Source organism: Genypterus blacodes, unplaced genomic scaffold (genome assembly GCF_046128005.1).
Source record: "Genypterus blacodes isolate CSIRO-AG114 ecotype Tasmania unplaced genomic scaffold, CSIRO-AGI_Gbla_v1 ptg000214l_1, whole genome shotgun sequence".
NCBI classification, from domain to species: Eukaryota; Metazoa; Chordata; class Actinopteri; order Ophidiiformes; family Ophidiidae; genus Genypterus; species Genypterus blacodes.
Genome location: NW_027467013.1, coordinates 1207152 through 1225626, shown reverse-complemented (window position 1 = coordinate 1225626; position 18475 = coordinate 1207152).

Sequence of the window (18475 nt, the reverse complement as noted above, 5' to 3'; positions counted from 1 at the left end):
AACACGAGTAAGAAACCAAACCTCAATGTTTTATCTGTTATGATCTGATGATGCTGCTGCTGCACGAGGCGCCATTCTGCTGATTGTGGAAGATGCAAACAAAGCGAATAACGGAGCTGCGTGGAGGAGATGAACACAGAGAGAGAAGAGCTGGAAGAACATTTAAGGTCTTTATCCCAGAATGTCTTTATCATTAATATGTTTCACTTCATTTAGAACATCTAGTCCCTTTGATTTATACATTAACATGTACAGAAAATTATGACTTGTTGTAGAAAATACTACTTCATAAAATGGCTTAAATACACAAGTTTCATAAAAGTTTATTTTAGAGTAAAATGTTTTGTGTTTACATTTGTACATCAGGATATATGTGTGTATCTTTCTATACTCTCATGATGCTGTTAAATGACTCATTCTTTTGTAATATTGCCATGTGAAACTGCCAGAAGTAAGTGGACACCTAATGTATTACTCATATGTACAAACAACAATGTATGTATTTTAATTTACAAATAAAATAATACTTTTTCAAACATTTGCAATGAGCTCATAATCATTTTCTGTCTGTTTCATGTTCATTCACACACTATCAAGCCTCAAAACACAAACCGAATGCACCCTACAAGCCCTTCACCCCCACTCAGCTGCTGTTGTGATGTAAACAAGTGAGACCTCATAGACATCCGGATCCGGGGAGATAAGCCGGACACTGGCGGCTGACGTGAATGTTGGAGGACACTGTAGTGTGAGACTCCACCTCCTCCCAGGCGTCTGCTTTCATTACTGATTCATGCGCCGGTGAGAGAGAGGAAGCAGATATGATTCACGTTTGTGCCGATTTCATTCATCTGTATTCATTCCACCTTTCGATACATCAGGCCCTTGTGATTTCTCATCGACATTTAGGCCCAATTATCTACTGGCTGTTGAAGCTTATAAGGAAATGACATGGAAACAGTAGTATTTGCATGATAAATGGCTTGTTCGATGCCAAAAAAAGCCTTGGAGAAGTAAAGTACACAAGAGCCACAAAGCACAAATCACGGCTGGAGTCTGCACGGAACCTTAAAGATCACACTTCAACATGTCAGCTCCTCTTGATCTCCTTACCGGCCTCCATGACTTACATGGATCTCCAGGCAGCAGAGGGGTCATGGACATGTGGGTGTGTGTTTTCAAGAGGAACATGGATCAAACAAGCAGCAGGAGGAGGAGGAGGAGGAGGAGGAGGAGGAGGAAGGTGAGAACTGATAAGAAATGGAAGTGATTTAGTACATTTGGGTCTGATTTGTCTATTATGCATTAATATTGTGATGTCAGCTGGTATCCTTCTGAGGAGCCTACCAGCAGGATGACTGTATTGTAGTGATATTGATATAATTGTAACTATAACAAATGACTCTGCTGTCTGAATATGATTTAAAGGGCCTTGACCAAACAGCCTCTCCTCTCCTCCTCTCTGCTGTGACAGATATCTCACTGATAGTCGCTCGTACGTTAACCAAAAACCTCCCCTAGAACGGCCTGGTAGTCTCTATCTAAAAAGTAATAGAGTCTCTACCTTTTACCGACGCTCATATGGATTTCTTTCATGGCTTTTTTTTCCCTGCACAAAATTATGACGGAATAAATTGCATCTTCATTTATCTTCCAAAAACCCCTCTGTGCTGACTGCGATACTCAGCTCTCAGCGCTTTACATAATTATATTAGTCTTCTGCTACACCAAGAAATTGATTGCCCAGGAAAATGAACCTGGCTTTGCTATAAATTACACCTATGGATCATAAGAAATGTGTTATTTTGTTTAAAATAGTACCTAATATAATTAGAGCTCTAATTCATGGCGAGCTACAAGTGTGCCTATTACAGTAACAGGGTTTGGAATTTAATCTGTCTGCTGGATAAAGAATGATCCTGGGTGGTTTTCATTTGTAATCCCAGACACATTATTTCAGTAAAATAGTCTGTGACTTTTAGATATGAGAGATGGATTTCTGTAGGAATAAATGTATTCATAAGTTTTAAAGTAAGCAGTTCAGACGAGCAGGTATAGGTTTCTTATTTTTAACGTTGGGTAATGCTGCAGCCTTGGACCACATATCTTAGCCCGCCGCATGATGAACAGCAGCACTGAAACCGAATCCTCCAGGTTTCAACTGAGCTGCTTCGCTGGAGGTCTCACCTTTGCTAAAGACGAGCTGTAGATCTCTGTCAGTCTGCGCTGGAGGATCTGCAGGGGGAAAAACAAAAATAACATCTTGTTAAGACAGATTTACTGCAGGAATGTTTTCTGGATGATATGTGATATAAACTTACCAGCCATTTGCACTATGCGGCGTTAAATCACACTTAACTGTCAAACTGAGAAGAAGCTGTGAAGGTTTATTTTCAGTCGAGTAAGAGGAAAAAGGGATATTTCTTTATCTCATAGTGTTCTGATCATGTGGAATAAGAACACAGTTTGTAACATAATCAGATTTATTATTGGCAAGCAGGACTTTGACTTGTCTTGGACTCTGGTCACAAATTTATTGACTTGAGTCTCGATTTAATCAGCTGGCCTTTGACTCCACTGACTTGTGAGTTGGCTGGGAAGTATTTGACAACTTCCCTAAACCAAAGAAAAATAACTTTATACTCTGAAATATCACAAACATTACATTTGTAATGTTACTATACACAATTCTAAACATCTATAATCTATAGTTTTGTGCTATTGACCTCATTCTTGTTTAGGAGTCTAGACTTGTGACTTGATTTGTGACTTGGACTCGGACTCTGATTCAGTCGGCACTCAAAATACTGACAAACATACACAAACAGCTGAAGTAATGGCTCAAGTTATTGTATAGGTGGATGTATATAGTAATAAATCATCAATACGGAAAGCAAATACGATGTTAGAAACCCTTGTGTACTCTTGTCACTACACAGGCTTATATACAGTTTGTACACATTATACTGTAAACACCTTGATAGATTATCAAGTCCATGACTACATACAAGAGGAAAACATGATGTATACTAGTATGTTGACTATGCACAGGCAGGAGTGCAGTATGTAGCTGTTACACAATACGGATCATAATAACTGTTCAGTATGTACAGATTGATATCCAGTATGAGCAGTAACACACAGATGTCCAGTAAGTGCACTTCTATAATAGTCTGCTCATTGATGTGAAACACAACACACACTCCACTATTACAGCCTCGCCTTTGGTAGAATCCATTAATGTTAACAATGACATCTGACATCTTTTAGTGCAAAAAAATTGGCATGTTAATCTTAAACCATCGCTACTACTTGGATGATTTGTCATGCTATCATCAGGGGTTTTCCTGTATCTGTGTCCTGTTCATACATGTGACTTCAAGCTGTTATGACAAATTACAGATGATCTGATTTGTGGTTTTGGATGAAATGTTATCTCCACGAACACAGAAGACGAATAGAAGTGTATATATGAACCATCGCTGGAGGCGTTACCACCATACTAATCTCTTTAAGATTACAGTAAATTGGATATCAATATGAAGTTTACAGAATAAAAGTATGTTGCACGGTCCAAAACGGAAAGACACGCTTCCTGCCTCCATTGTTCTCCTTACCTACAGGCCTCTGCATTACAATCTAAGATCCATGAGCTCAGGCAGCATGCAGGGTTAAGTAATTCTGCACCGCTGAGAAAGACATTTGATTTCATTTGTAGAGTGTCTTGCAGCGGGCGGAGGTGAGCCCACCTTTGGCTGCGGGAGGAGTGAAGCGGCACACATATCTAGTGTTGGGAGACATAAAATTGACAATGCATTTATCTTTGAATAATGTAAATGTCCTGAGAATACGGTGGCAGTGGTCCTGGTGTGTCCACTGAGGGTGCAGGGCTGTCAGACAGTCAGCTCTCTGGCCCCGCTGCAGCATAATGTGGCCTCCGGCTCCCCTGGAGCATCCCGCTGTTCCGTTCTGCCTGCCTCAGGCCCACATTCCTCCTTCGACACACTGCACCAGCTCCCCACTTAATTTACACTCAGGCTGGAGAGAGAGTTAATGCAGAAAAGGCTGCCAAGGAGAATCTTATCTGCTCTCCCTCTCTTACAGTGATGTAGCATAGAGCACACGTAGCAAATAAAGGTACGGGAGGCATTTTTCCAGAGCTATATAATGTCATCAGATGTATGTGCCATTGTAATACACATTTCCAATAATCAAATAGTTTCTCTTATTGTTCATATCTGGCTGAACGTAAATGATTTTATGAATACTGGGTTACTGTGTCCACGACTGTGTGGGCTTGGTGACTAGAACATGTATTGTTTAAAATGGATGGTTCCTGGCAGGCTGACAGTGCTGTTCAGTGAGGCAAAGTGCCAGTAAATTGTTTGTCTTCTGCAGTGCTGCCCTATAATTCTTCTGGGAGCCAGTGGCATTGTGTTTGCCAAAAAGAATAATGATAGATGGGATAAAAATCAAACTAGAGGATTTTTGGGATGCACTCCGACCACCAGGAATAATCTGAATACACTGCTGTCCCTAGAAACAACACCGGCAATTGTTCTGCTTATGTCTGACCTGCATCTCCTCTGTCCCACATGGATTTTATTTTGCGGAATAACACCGGCACTAATGTATTTACCTAACCTAGCACGCTCACATTTTGAGATTGTGTCTTGTTATTGCACCGACGTTTCATTTTTATTGAAATCGCAGTCATCATTGGTGAATGATGGGCCCAGTATCTGTTTGTGGAATATGTATGTTCGACGCAATGAAGCATTTTACTCCAGCCTGTATCGAGCAATAGCACTTAATGTTTCCAGCTCTGAGGTGTAAATGTAAATGTGCAATCTGCCTGTTCAAGTGTCCTGTTGGCCCAACAACAGGAGCAGTTCCCCATCTGTTCTCCCCCCGGAGTGTCGAGACAATACAGTTCCACCTTACCACCTCCAGACCATCCCATTTGCTGGAGCAGAGGTTTCCTAACCATTTCTAAGGTTACCATTAGGTAAATGTTTCCACCGTACACTCACAGGTCTCTGATTTGAACTGTAATAGGTCTTACTTGGAGATAAAGGTGGGTTAAACTGTGAAGATGAGTAATATTTAAACAAACCGTCCTTGGCTCCCAGGCCATTTGCTGCGGTTGCTGCAGTTCCATAGGACGGGAGCAGCAGAAAGAAGAGCACTGCTGTCAGTAGAGCGTGATTTGTTACAAGCCCAGCCTTGCCAACTGTGAGGCACTGAGGTGTGACCACCGAGATGCCTAACATCTCCAGTTGCCTCAGGGCCAACCAGTCAATTACACAATACTGTCTACTCGGAGCAGTGATATGTGCTCAATAATGGACCGAAGGGGAGGAGGAAACACATACAAGAACGCTTTATGGTCACGGTCACACACGAACACACCCATACAGAACATCAGAACATTACTACTCTGATTAAAGGACCATCATGTAAACAGCACCATCAGATTGAACAACGCCATAGACTGATACTGGCTGTAGAATGGTTTAGCTTGAGCATCAAGGAAGGAAGGTGGTAGGTAGGCAGACTCAGACATCATGAGTTCCCTAAGGTGCCTATTTTGTTAGAGTGAATGCCATTAGACAGGTCACTCAGGCAAAAATGACAAAACAAAGAACTAAGAAAAACTTTGTACATTGTGTAGTCAGAGTACGAAGTTCAATCTTAATCCAACTGTGACCTTTACAAGCCTTATTTACATCGATTTACAATCTCATAATCAACGTTTCTTACGAAGTTTATACCAATTTGTGCTGATTCAATGTTTGCAAAAATGATTTATTACCTTAATCACAGAACAATCGAAGTTTTAATGTGCACATGAACATATTGAGTGTGAGCCTGTGAGCATTTAGTAGTTTAGTGAGATTTTCCCCCAGAGAACAGGCAGGAATCCAGTTTTTCTATATGTTCAACTGTCTACCTCAGAGGAGCAACGGCGGTCTTTTGGACCCGAGCTGTTTATGAGGACCATGTGTGGGAAACTCCACGAGGGTCCGTGTTCAAAGAGCCCTGCCTCTCTTTTGTGGAACACTTTATCGTGTGGATGCAGATGTGCTTTTTGTTGGAACCTTGCACCTCATCCATTACCCCTCGGCCTGCCAGAGAGATAGTGGAGAGTGAATCCATTCAAAGGACCATGACAGAGCCTGCTGCTCCAGTGAACTTTGTGTGAACTAGGCTCAACGGCGGGGTCCATGCATCAAAAAAAAAAGTAATTTCTCTTGGCTGCTCTGGCCTGTGTTCCTTACAGATTGCTGCTATCAACACCTTCAGCATCCCCATGTATCAATCTGCCAATCTGAGATTTGTTTGAGCACTGTATCTGTCCCAGTGGGTTCCATGGAGCGATCCAGGGATTCTGAGACAATCTCGTTGAATCAAGATGTCACCGCGTCGTTATCGATACATATTTTAACGTGACATGTATCCACTGTTTTTTCTGACCTGGACCAGATAGTAAACAGCCGTGCATTAATGCCTTACTCAGAACTAAAAACCTGTGAAGGAATTGTTGAATTTATCTTTACAGACAATCTGGTGGCATATTCATTTCTTCAGAAAACACTAGAGATTATTGAAATGACAAATTGACCCTATACATTGTTATACAAATACAAATGTACTGTGGCTGTATGTTACACAGTATCTTGCATGTCTGGACTACTATTTCTGTTGTTTGGTCATGTATTAACATTGTCACATAACTGAGTCGACGAAGATTATGTAATGACAAACTGATTATCAATAATGCAAATCTATTATGTTGATTGTGATGAAGAGTGTCTTGAAATTGTGACGTTTTTGTTTTTAATACCAATTATTGTTGAGAGAGAGACAAAGAAAAGGTAAAGGTGGACATGTTGAGCACAAACTACAGGCCCTTTCTCCTCTTCAGTAATGGTTCTGAGACTCTGGCACTATTGATGTAGACCTTGGGTTGTTATATGAAAAGTCATTGGACACAATTTAATTCCTGTCAGCAGTCAGGCTCCGCGGCCACAATGGATTTCTTTTATGCCCTCGCCTGTGACTCCCGCCAAGCATCTTTATGAGCTGGAAACACACTTTCTGCACTCCCCCTTCCTGTCCTCCACCCACCGCCGCTGCCCTGAAGGTGTATTTCACCCACATAGAAAATAAAGTTATATCTGAACTTCGACCAGTAGTCTGACCTGCCCATGGGGAAGCGATGCAAGGAGCACGCCTTCATATAACCAAGCACACCAGTCCATATATCTCCTTCTGTTCTATAGCTGATACAGCACAATATGCTGCAATGCTTGGTAGAAATTACACCAAACTTAAATGTCTGAGTTGCTATTATGTGTAGCCCTCCAGTCTGTCAGCTGCACTATCTTAAACAAATCGTAAGGATCCCACATGGTGTTGTGTCCTCAGATGTCTGGTCCCAGAGCAGCATGTTGCGGGCTGGATTACGTCCAAAAAGCTGCGAGCGGCACACTCATGAAAAATGTGTTGCTGACAACCCCGGGTGCAGAAACTTAGAAAAAAACCTGAGCGTTTCAGATCCTAATGGTATGTAGCAGAGCAGTGTGTTCACGGCTGCTACGCTGGTGGTGATTGACAGAACTCCGCTCAGGTCTGACTGACAGCAAAATAGATGATATGATTTTCCTCTGGAGAAGTGCTGACATTAGACTTCTTTAGTCAAGGGTTGGATGGATGTGATTTTCTACTAATGTGTCTCATGTTCAGCACTGTTTCTTCATAGAGCAACAGCACATTACTTTGTCTCACTGAGCAGAACTATATCACGGCCCATATACTCTGAATCTGACCTACCTCAAGCGCACAGGGAACCACATCCAAGTGTTCTTTTCTGACACTATCAATGTAAATAAAATCAGCACACGGGCAAAAATGGATAAAAAAAAGGATATTTCTCTTTTAAGTATTGATATTTTCTACAGGGGAAACGGAAAAATCCCATTTTTACATCCATCTGCTATAGCAGTGTGTATATGTCGACATTGAGTCCTATGTTATTGTCACAGGTCTCTCCTCTTTGTGTCACGATGCATTCTGAGGTGAGGGAGGCGTGAACTGAACTGAATTGCAGGGAGAATGGTGGTGTAATATTGCCTCACACACACAGCTGTCACCCCTGCTTTCTCTGATTGGTCTACACGTGTAACTTGATGACTTTTGCTGATCACTGACCTTCTCTCTTCATGCACACGGATCCCGGTCTCTTCCTGGTCTCTTCCAGCCCGTTGTCATGTGACGTGAGAGAGTCACATAAGGGATGATATGCTCTCTCAGATCATTTGTCTTAATTAAAATTTAATGAAATGGGCCTCTCTTTACTATTTTGTCTTGCAGCTCATAAATGAAACATTGTACTTTGCAGCAACACTCCATATACGCTGTATATTGTTCATTTAATCCTGCGGCAACAAATCACAACACCATTCAACAGTATTGAAAATATTGCAGGCTTCATTATAAATATTATGGATGTGTAATATCTTGTATTGTTGTATTGTGGATGTGGCTGGATAGAAGTTTCTTAGACTTGTAGAAACTATACTTGCTGTCTCCAGTTTGCAAATTAAAGTCACAGAACAAGCTTCTGCTGAGAAATATAGTCTCTTTGTGTATGTAAACAATAGCAGCAGTGTTTAACCTGCTAGCTAGCTACAAATTAGCAGCTTGTTAATATTTGAAGTTAAACTGCACATTTCCATGAATTGTGAGCTGCAGTATTGTGAATTGGATTTCTTTAGGGATGATGATGCCGCTAATCAGTTTGAAAACATGACATGTCTTCTTGCTGAGTCATGACAAGAAGGCAATGCTAGTTTGTAACAAGCTAGGAACACTAGCAAGCAGCTTGTTGTTGTGATACAAAGTAGCTTGACTAAGAGAAACAGCAGCAAACACACTTGCTGCCTGGATGACCAGTCCATTATCAAGTTCAGCAGCCATTATTAGGAAAAGAATAGAAGTAGAAGTATAGAATGCTGTGAATGACCAATCAGAATAGCTGCATTACACAGGGCCATATAATAAGGGAAGTATAATGAGTTTAGTCCCCATCATCGATTAGTGTTGGACTGTTACCTTTCTCCTAACCAGCTGCTTAATTGTCCCGCATTGCAGCTTTTAACTTCAATTAGCTTAAGTAACCATGATCTCAAGAGCTCAGTGTTGTTGCTCTTTGTGGATTTATCAGCAATTTTAGTTTTCTGGGGAGAAAACAAATATCTCTTTGATGGAGGCTAATAAGATATGTATTAGCAAAATGAAAATGTCATCAAAAGCATGTGGTGGGGTTCATGTTTGATACTCTAATACAAAAGCTTCACCAGCAAAGGATCTAATAGGATGTCGAAGCCGAACAGTTAGGATTTTGGAACATTAGCACTAGGTGGGTGGCTGAATTTGTGAATGGCATTAAAAACCAGCAAATAGTTGTAGCCATGTAATCATACTCGCTTACAGGTTTACATTTGGGGGACCTTCTGCCCTTTGCATAGGCTTTTGTCAATTTGTCCAACATCTATTAGTGCACCATCTCCAGTATCTACAGATATCGCCACGAAGTTGATATACATTTGCTGATGGACCCTGAGGAGCTGCGTCTCTTTGGCACAGGACATTCACCTCTTTGAAGTGCACCATTTGTGTGAGTGTTTTGTTTATGCACCGTGGCTGCAGCGGGAACCTCAGGAGCACACCATTGCATCCCTGATTTCATTTCCTTCCAGTAAGGGTGAAGGGTAAAGCCACTGCTACACGATGAAACGCGGTTACCCGACTCTCATGTTTAAGGGGCGTCTGTACGCGTTCACATTTCTCTTTAACTCTGAGCGCAGGGGGAAATTATAATTAATCTGTTAATGACAGTCGGGGCTGTCATAAGCTTGGGGAGTGTATAATAAATTGCTGTAATAAAAATTAAGATTGCATGCATCATTGAGGCCTTCAGAGGGTTTGTTTAATGTAGTTACAAAAATGGTAGCAGCTGATGTGGCGTCCAGTGCTCTACCAGGAGAACGCTAATTTCTTAGTGACTCTTAACCTGCTGCAGCTCAACCACAGCTGAGGGAGGTTAGCGGGAACCTAATGGGTTTTTCTAACGCCCATTTTGAGAACCACTGAACTGGATGGCCTGGTTTGTATCCAAAAGGCAAAAATAAGAACTGGCATTGTTCATGGGAAATTAATTAGACCCCCCACAAAATCTACCCACTTCAAAATTCAAGTAAAAGAATTCATTATGGTCCGTTGCTCCACAGGACAGTGAGTGATTGGGCATCATTTCTGAGGGCACAAACTTTAGACAAATTGCCACATGGTCTAAAAAGTCGAGCGAGGGTTAAAGGTTGGGTTGTTCACTTGTTCCTTTTCCCCTTGAATGGAACATGAAAGATGCTGGCTGGTCTGCTGCATGCACTCGGAGGGGCACAGCGCCGCTACAGCAGCTGAGAACTTCCCCTTCTTTGATGAGAGACAATGCTTCCTCTGTTGGTGTTGGGTCTAGTTAGAGGAGAGCCCTTGACTTCTGCCCTGGAGCTACAAAAGAGCAAAACCGCAACGTGGCACAACAAGACCATCATCTAGTCCACCGTCCCCAAACTGTTCAAGCCGCCACATCTCCAGGAGCTCACAAGCTATGCGAATGTACTTTCTGAGATGAGGCAGAAACACATGGATTCAATTGATAGAATTTCTATTACATTATGGTGTATGCTTGACATTTGAAAAAAATCGATGTATTGCCTTAATCGCAGCATAATTGAAGGTTTATTGTGCATGTTGACGTACGGAATGATATTTAGCATCGAGATGAGCTCATTGGCTTGCGTACTCCCCTCATGACGCCGTCGATGGGCTGATCCATTTCCTGCCTCGTCACTGCTGCCGCGTCACCTCCTCTTGACTCTTCGTCGACCGGAGCTATGTGCTGAGGAGGAGTCTGGGAACTTTATCTTTGGGGGTCTTGTTTGGGACACGGGGGCCCTCGTTGGGGTTTTAGCCCCGGGGTAAACCGCTATATAGCACATGTAGCCTGACACCAGTTGACACAGGATGGTTGCCCAGGTCACCCTACAAAAACATTGCTCTGTCTGTGGAAGAAGACGCGAAACAAAGGAGATATTTTTGTTGACAGACAGCCCATGGTGCTCTAATTGAGGCTAAGCTCACTTGGCTCACTTAGCTAGATTTTGCATTGAACTTTAAAGCAATTATCCTCCTTCCTGCCCCGCTGCTCAACTTAGCAAGAGTCTTGTTGTGTTAGACGATGTGTCAGCGTGTGACCATGAATATGAAGCATCACTGCTCTCCACAAATGTCACTCTATCTTGTCATTCGTAACCATTTATTCTGCTGTGATAGTTTTGATTAGATCTGGAAATTAAGAATACAATAATTTACAACATTTTCCCCGGAAAAAATGTACATTTATGGTGTTTTAACTCACCACAACATTACCTGAAGGCTTTACACTGGGATTCCTCTTTCATAATTTGTCATTTGAATTGTGTAAAATGTGGAATGTAAAAGAGGGATGTTGCAGAATATACATAAAGCATTGCGTAATCACAATGTGAGGAGATGCATTGAAAACATGCATGCAGATAGCTTTTATACACCCGAGTAATATGATTCACTCGCTAATCAGAGTACAATCCCACTTTTAAATCTGACTATTACACATTGGAGGCAAGAAGCAGCCAACACTTCATTTTGCGAGCTCTCACGTGTCTTTGATTGAACGTTCTGGAGGTCTTGGTTGGACTGTTTCCCCTCCTTCATGCCTGTAACCACGATGGCGGAAGCTGAGAGCTGCTGGGCCGAATCTAATAGAAGCTGGAGCACAGCGGCACGTCCTCCTGTGCGATTCATCTCTATTCTTCTGCTGGTTTGTTACCTCTCTCCCTCTCTCAGAGCTTATTGCTCCCGTGGCTCCTACAACAATTATCACACACTTGTCTCTCAGCTTGCTTGTTGACACCATGTTGTTGCTTAGCCTTGCTCGCTCCCTCTCTCTCTCTCTCTCTCTCTCTCTCTCTCTCTCTCTCTCTCTCTCTCTCTCTCTCTCTCTCTCTGCCGTCCGTCTCCTCGTCCTTCTCTTATTTTGGTTGAGCTATATTAGTGAGATTTTAATCTATTAAACATCTCCCACTGATCGTTCTGGAGCCAAAGGAGCCAAAGGAGCAAAGGGCTTCATTTTCTAAATTAAGTGAAACGTAATCGTGCTCGCCTAAAATCGCAGCATTGATTAATGGCTGTGGGAAGACTGGAGGAAAATATGTGGAAACAGATGACTGGATTGTTTCTTTCCCTGCACAATGGTAGACGACAGCTGTACATTAGAGCAAAAGGAAAAGCGGAGAAAAAACATAAACATTATTGTAGTGTCACTTAAAAGTTTCCTAATAAAGAACAAACGAGACGAAAAGCAGCAAACGCAACACCAACACACTCTCCACTTTTTCTCGTATTTAGGGAAAATATAATCATTCTTTTTAATTACCGTACCTCGGCACTCTATTAAAATTGTAATTCACCTCATCCACCTCGATTGATCTGTTCACAGTGGGTGGCTGTGGTGAAATGCACTGTATAATATTCATGCCGGTACGCCTTGGTTGTGCTGTGTGTCAGAAGCCATCTTGCAGCGAATCCCTCACCCACCTTGGAGCGCAGCCTGTGGAACTGATGAGGTGAAGAGCATTGCTCTGCAGCTCCGTGCTAGTAATCACGGGACTGAAGAAACACATACATCATCTGCCACACAGGTTGGCATGGCGAGTGAAAAGCCTTCACATCACGTAAGATGTTGGACAAATGATGGCCATACGTGTGTTTGTCTCCTCACAGATGGCTGTGGATCTTCAGTCAGGAAAAAGCTGAGCCTGGCACTTATTCCCTTCCCCCCATCCACTCCTCGCTCTCCCTCTTCCTCTCTCCCTCCATCAGTCTTTTGTTGCACATCCTTTTTTTTTTTCTTCCTCCCGCGTCTCCACTGCAGGAGGTTTGATATTGGCAACACAGTTAGTGCCCTCCACGGAAATAACAGTGGAAAAGATGACATAAATTATTTGCCAATTGTTTGACACATGCAGGGCATCGTCCTTGCTATAATCATCAGCACTCTGTCAGCTGAAGGTGTGAACGGTGCCACTGCTGCTTTGTGTCTCCCTGCTAAGCCTCCCCGGGCTGTGCTGGGGCTCCTGCTCTCCTCATACACACCATGCACCTTTTGCTCCAAGCGGCTCGCCTGGATCCGAGCCCGTTTATAGCTCCTGCAGATGCATGAAAATAAAATAGAATAAAATAATTGAAACCGTAATGACTTTATAGACTGACACGTTCTGCCGGCTTCTTAAGGAACAAATGACTTATGCTGCTGCAGCTGAAGTGCTGGTAAATGTTTAATACCGTGCGTGCAGGGACGTCATAGTCCTCAGGTGGTATTAAAATAAACCAGTTTAATTGCTCTGTTGAAGGTCTGCAGCTCCTGAAATGCTCAAATGATATTCAATAAAATGATTCATAGGCTTCCAGAACAAAGATAAAAATCAGTTTTATTCTCAGACAGGAGATGTGATCGGCTGCAAAGACTCTCCAACACTTTTATGGTCCAATTTTAAGCTGAAACACATAAGATGAGATATATATTGACAACACATTTGCAATAACTGGATTGAAAATGTATATTTAAACATTTCAGAAGCCATCAGGGCCGAGCTGCAGGTCAGAATCTAACACACAAAGAGAGGTTTCTACTCTTATTTCCCCAGGACAGGAAATAAAACTCAGCAGTCTGTGCTGTTCCATTAATAATGATTCCTGCATGCTTGTGCCTGTTTGTGTGTGTGTATGTGTGTGTGTGTGTCTGAGGGAGAGAGATTCAGAGAGTTTATGTGCATGTGAGTGTTTATTCTCAGAGGAGCCTGCCATCCAGACGCGTTTCAGTTATCTGGTGTAAAGACTTAGCACATATTGTAATTAGATCGGAAGCGTCCAACAGTAAACACAAAGACAGACACACTGCAACAGCACACAACACATTATGGTGCATGGATATGAGATATAGCGGCGGATCAATACATGACTTAGCCAGATAAAGAATGATGTCCAGGCCGGTACAGGAAAATACAACAACGGACGAAGACGGTCCCTCCTCATCCTCATGAAAAATGCTCATTATCAATGGGGGAGGTGTTTTGTCTGGATGTAATGAGATACTGTCATGCTGTGGTACAGTGCAGAACAAGCAGAGCCACCCCCATGCAGCCTGTACCATTCTATAATGTCCTTGCCCTTGATCAGTTCCCGCTGCCTTCAATTGCACTGAAAGCCATTATAAATTAATCACCTCGTCTCGCAATTTGCATAAAACACACAGCACCATTCCCGCTCACCTCTATCTATGAACTGAATTAGGGAGAAACTGCATTAAATGGCACATTAAAGAAAAAGAAGCTGATCTGTAGCGAACGGCGGTAATTCGCCGGCAATGGCAGCAGAACAATTCCTGCGAGCGGGATAATTAATGTACGTCTCTACAAGCGTACACGGGGAACAACTGGGGACAGCTGGGAAAGAAAGGGAGAAATGTGTCCCACAAGTCCTCCATTCCTCTTGTGGTTTGGACCAAGTTGTTCCGTGTAATAATCTGCGATGATTTGGCTGCCAGGGCGACACCGCCGCTCACTGAGTCTTCTGTGTTTATTTTGAAAGAGATGTGTACCTGCTCACTCGTGTGTTTTTATATATATATATATAAATCTAAGAGCAGATTTGCCCCGGAGTGATGAGGTAATCAGCTATCTGAAAATACCTCGCTATTACTCAGACAACCAGGAGCCAGCCGCGACAGTGAGCCTAACTGAAGGGCCCAAGATTGATCGCTGAGTTCTTATTTAGACAAACACGACGTTGAGAAAAAGGCAATTCATCTGATCTGTCCCGACGCATTTTTCCCCGTGAATCAGCAAAATAGCGAGACCATCCTCGAGTTAGATGAAGGGAGGAGGAGGGGGGGAAAAAGTGCATAAATCACCTAATTACATTGTCAAAACAACATCTGATCTTTGCACACGCATACTTTTGTTTATGTTTAAGAATACTTTCATCTTCACGCTCGGCTCTGAGGTTCCTAATCAATCTAGTTTCCCTCTCAACCACATCGTCCCCGAGTTAGAAGCAGAACTTGAACGCAATCAAAACAAATAATCTGCTGCGATCTGGGTTTGGATGTTGTTTCTGGAAACTTTTTATAGGACCAATATGATGTCAAAGGATCTAACGAGAAGGTCGTCACTCACATCCTGACATGGATCAGGCCTTCCAAACTCACTGGTGCCTGTCTTGTTATAAAATGATTCCGCTGCGTAATGGACATCGGGGGTTGTAAAGCCGCCTGCCCCCCCTCCCTGGAACAATCCAGCCTGGCAAGCGAGGACGACGTATTAGCAGCACAACAGTAGTTATTCTCCCAGTGCTTTTCTAAATGTCACAGTTTGCATTTGTCACATTGCAATGTATCACTTGGAGGGGGGGCGATGGGAATCCCTCCAAGAGTAACCTTGAATGGCAGCCAGTCGGCACGGGACCAAGCTCCGGGGCCTACAGTATATTTAAACACACTCTGACACCCAAGAGGAGGGGTAGGAGGGGGAGAAATAGCACCTGACCCCTTGAAACTGATACCCTCGCCGAGGAGCAAGGCGGAGGGAGATTGTTTAATGAAGATGGATCATGGTGATGGCTTTACATTTCATTTCTTAACAGCGGGCATACGGCTTTATTACAGCCACTTCTCACCTTTGTCCTCCAGCCTCTCAGACGAGCCACTCAGGAGGCTGTGCACACTCACTTTAGTTTTGGATTTAGTGCATTTTTGCAGGGTTGGGGGGGTGGAGGGGGGTAGGAGGGGTTGGGGGGGGAACGTCGCCTCTCCAATGTAAAAATCTGCCCGCATTGTAGAACTTGCTTAGCTGGCTAGTCAACAGGGAAATGTTGACAATTCAGCCGCAGTTTCCATCTGGCCACATTCTTCCTGGTCTAGCTGCTCTGTGAGGTCTCCTGTGAAATGATGTCCTCTATCAGCACTGAATGTCACCAGCGCTACACCATTATCGCAGGACAGGATCCCCACAGACGGCGGAAGGGGAGAGAAGAGTAGAGAAGGGAAGGAAAGGGAAGGGGCTGCAACTTCTCCTCCCTCCCTCCCTCCCTCCCTCATTTGCCTCGTTCCCTCTCTGATTCACTACAATATGATGCAGCTCCAGTCACAACGTTTATATGCACATTGACTGCAGAGTGACTGATTATCAAACGTCATAATGTCATCAACAGACCTACATTAAGTAACTGCAAATCAATGTATTCAAGTCTTTTGCAATAGGTGTGACATCACCCGGCCTGAGAATGTGCGATGACTGTGCTGTTTTTAAAGACGAAGCACATTAAAACTTAAACAAATGTGTTTTTCATGTCATGTAAACACCATATTGAAGAATGAAACTGCCATAAATCAGCGCTGGTGTATTTAAAGTAAACCATCGAAAATCGACATAATCAAGCATGTAAACAATCTGTTGTCTTAAAATCTCCTCACCCCTAAGCCGATGGAGCAACAAGTCCTGGTGTTTAGGACAGAATTCTATTAGTAACATCCTCATACAAGCTGCTATGTTGACAGAGATGGAGGTACAGTGTGTATGTGTGTGTATACTGAGGGTGGCACTGCTCATGTGACTCGGAGCTGATTGAGGTTATCACAGGAGAGTCACACCTTGTGTGTTGTGATGTTCAGCTATTCTAAAAAGGTCACGTAAAGGGAAGCAGCTGTATTGTGGCTATAAATAACGTAGCTTTGCTCCTTCGCTTGAGACTTGCTGAGGCTCATTCCACTCTCACACTGTGTAGTCTTCTATAGGATACACACACCACACTCTCAACAATGCAACAAAGTAACACTAAGACATTAAACTTAAACAATACCCCAGATTAGTTGAATTGGATGTATCTGTTGCGGGGGGGACAAAGCGTCGCTCTGGTTGTCTGTGATCGAGTAGCGTCTGCACTTCTGAACCCTTGAACAAAGGCCAAGGGTTCAAATGGACAACGAGACCCTCAGGCACCAAATCTCAACCCTTCTCACCTACGATGACAGAGACTGAAGAAGTGTTTCTGCGGCGCCGAGTTTGCCTGAAACGGAGGTGCACAGGAGTTGTATTGAATATTTGTACATCACAGAGAAATTTTAATCCAATTATGGCCCCAAACGTTCTGTGGATTTGAGGCGGCGCAGGAACAAATTCAATTTACCACCACTGGTAATTCATTTTCGGCCCTGTATATAGAGATATAGATGGACGTGGAGATATGGTAGTTTCTCCTAGCAAGTGAATTTTAAATGAAACTTAATGGAAGTTTTAGTCATCAGAAAAAGTCTGAACTTGCTCCGGTCGTGAACCGAAGGGAGCGTTTGTCTATTACAACAAAGATATATGAGACTTAGAGTCGGCAGCTCGCGAGTCTTAATTAGGTAGCGACCATCAAAGGGGAATACTAGCATCACATTGGTAAGTGCGCCACAACACGCTCCCCTCTAACCTTTATACATTTATGATTCCTCACTACGAGCAAGGGCAGAGAATACTTAGCGGAATAATTAATGCCGGGCTAAATTGAGTTTGAAGAGCCTGTGGTTTAGCGTGTCATTGGTGCCCACCGTCGGTCCGTCGCGGCGGCGGCTGAGGGATAGGGAGGGTCAGCGGGGTAATGTCCGTGCCGTGAGAAGTGCTGCTTTACGACTTCCATTTGCGTCCAGAGCGGGCGGCCTTCCCACCGGCCCCGCGCTAATGACGCCTCTAATGCTCCGTAGAAGAGCGGCGTAATGTAAGTGGAGATAAGGGAATCGCTAGGGTAAAAATTAAAACGCCATAATTGATAATATTTCAATGTAGCTTAACGACGTGGCTCCATATCATGTTTAAGAGGATTATCAATGAATAATTAATAAAACTGGCCTCGCTCCCCCAACGTAATAGAAAGGAGCTAATATCGGAGTCTGATGTCGACTTATTGACACGCGATTCACCTGCGAAGGCGATTATCAGCCGCCCGGCCATTGGATTGTAAATCTGCGATCCGTGTTTCCGCCGCTTGTTCCTGAGTGCTCACAGTAGCGCCCGCTGACCTTCTCATGCATTCATAATGCAGCGCTGTCTGTCTTTCACGCCGTCTGACAGCACCGACCTTTTCACCTCTGCGCTATTAGCCGGGCAACTATTTTTTCGCGTAGGTATGCTCTTCTTCTCGCCCTGCGCCGGTAACGGGTTAATAGTCGGTCAGACGGAAGATGGACCGGCGGGGTCGTTAGAGCCAAAGCCTCCCCTCCCCCTCACCCCACTCCCACCCTCGCCGGTGTCATGGCGGCTCGGGCTCTGGTGGT